Below are 2,426 nucleotides of genomic sequence, written 5' to 3' on the forward strand. Positions count from 1 at the left end.
GGGTGGATGAAGTAAGTGGAAAAAGAAGGCTGAGAGGGTGTATAGGAAGGTGTAGGTTTGAGGCTCAACAGGGTGTCAAGTCAAATTTTTGTCATTTCAGTGAATCTTCAAATAAAAATTTGGTCATTGGTTGTTGTGTCTAGGTCACTGCTACTCCCTTCGCTTACTCATGGTCTTCATCACTCATCATGGTCATTTTCTTCTTCAAGGTATCATATCTTCATTTAAGTGTCTTGGGTCATGAAATGGTTAAATTCCTCATTTTAGGTCATGGTCTAGGGTTTCACTCCATGTGTCATCATGATACCATAGGTCAAAACAAAAGAATTTCCATCATGTAATCTAGTGGGTAAAGGGAGTTAGTAGCTTAGGCAAAGCAAAATAAAGGTAAAGGTAATGTTTAATTTTAAATAAGACAATGTTGCAGTGCACTACCTCACCTCATCATTCCTCATAGGGACATGTTTGCTTCAAAATATGTTTCTGACCCAATGGAGAATAATTTTACAAAAGTGAAAGAGGTTTGTGTCCAATATAGTCTAAGGAACAAAAGCCTCCTTCATTTTATTCATAGGTGTTGTGATTTGAAATAAATTCCCAAAATACACTTGCTACGGGAGAGTTGTTGCACTTTTGGACAACTTGACTTAAAGACAATTTTTTAGGCATTTGGAGCCAGTATTGGCAGTGCTTAAGGACTCTATTGTGTAGAATACATCTTAAGAGTTCCAATGGTCCCTTCAGATCATTATTTGGATTAGTGGAAGGCATCCAAAAGTCCTCTGCAAGTTGGAGCTACTCTTTTGTCAGAGACACTATGGGTTTTTGAGTGACCTTGGGAAAACCAATTTTTCTCCTTGATGGAGTGTCCAAATTGCATTCTTGAGGATTCTATCGTATATCATACTTCAAGAGCTTTCCAACAAGCTATCAAGCTCTCAATTTCGAGCAGCGTAAGGCCTCCAAAAGCGGTTTGGAAACCAGCATTGCACTCAAGAAGACTGGGTTGCGCTTGGAGGCCTGGTGCTGCACTTGGGAACTGTGCTTAGGAGCACTACGCTGCACTTGGGCACTACTCTTAGGAACACTATGCTGCGCTTGGGCCAGAGTAGCTAAAATTGCCTCAAACTCACCCAAACTCAATTTTTAAGCTTTCTCACTTGTTTTATTGCAATCCTAAGCTGAGCTATAAGTAAGTACACCACCTTACTTACCTTTTTAATTTGAAAAATCAATTCATGCCAAAGCTTTCTTCAATTAGGGTTTTTTAGTGAATTTCTCATGCAAAAATGATAGGGTTGATGATGGCCATTTTCCTTTCTTGATTTTTAACATGTAAAATCTTACCCTACACCTTTATACATGTTTGATATGCCATGTAAACCACTCAATCAACCTCAGAACATAAATTTACCTCACTAAGATTGAAACCCTAGTTCATTCCTAGGGGTTTTGGGCACATTCCCTCAAAACTCTATTTTTTCCCTTTTACAAGCACATCGTTCCATAATTTCTCTTCCACTCATTTTAATCAGCTCTCCAAATTTCATTTCCAACTCTTCCAAACCTCCTTTACCATTTTGTCAAACTCCACCTTCACATCAATTCATTTTCCACTCATAGCTCACTATTTCTTCACTTTTCCTATCATCTAGGATTTCAAAAATGAAATGAGATTGCTTCACCAAGCCATCACCAAGACACATCAGCACAACCTATGGAAGTAGGGTTATCAAACAAATCAGATGAGGTTCCCAAGGCACCTAGATTTGAGGTGACCAAAACATACCCCAGATGAAAAGGACTTCTGTTTGCTTCTCATGGTGAGAAAGGGGCCAAGCCTTCTTCATCAACAAAACAGGGATCGACAACAAAGGATAAAGACACAGTTGAGCATGAGTTTGAGCTTATTGATTTAGAGGTGGAAGATCAGACTTCAATCATGCAACAAACAATCAGAGAGAAGGACTATCAAATCAAGGAGCTAGAAATCAATTTGGAAAAAGTGAAGTATGTTATATCATTCCTTGAACAGGAAAACAGTGAACTCAAAGCAAAGGAGTTGATCCTAGGAAAGGAAAAAGACAAGTTAATGCAGAAAGTTGGCAAAGGTAAGGAGATCATGGAATCAAGCGAGCTTGAAGCATCAAAGGGGAGAGGAAAAAGGAAAAGACCAAGAACAAGAGGCCTCAAGAAAGCTTTGCAAGAAGAGCAAGAACAAATTCTGCTGAATGAGGACCTTGACCTAGAAGATAGGATTGCCCTAGAGGTTCATCAAGATAAGGAATATTGGCTAAATAGGGTAAATGAACACTTGGAGAAGCTCCTTGAGAAGGAAAACAGGGATAATCAGTTGCTCAGACACATGGTGCACCACTACCAAGCTCAAAACATGATCGCCAATGTCAAAGTAAAGCAACTTGAAA

The sequence above is a fragment of the Pinus tabuliformis genome, chromosome 2_2 (assembly GCF_031772625.1).
Source record: "Pinus tabuliformis cultivar Carrire ecotype Pingquan chromosome 2_2, CPIR1, whole genome shotgun sequence".
Taxonomy (NCBI): domain Eukaryota; kingdom Viridiplantae; phylum Streptophyta; class Pinopsida; order Pinales; family Pinaceae; genus Pinus; species Pinus tabuliformis.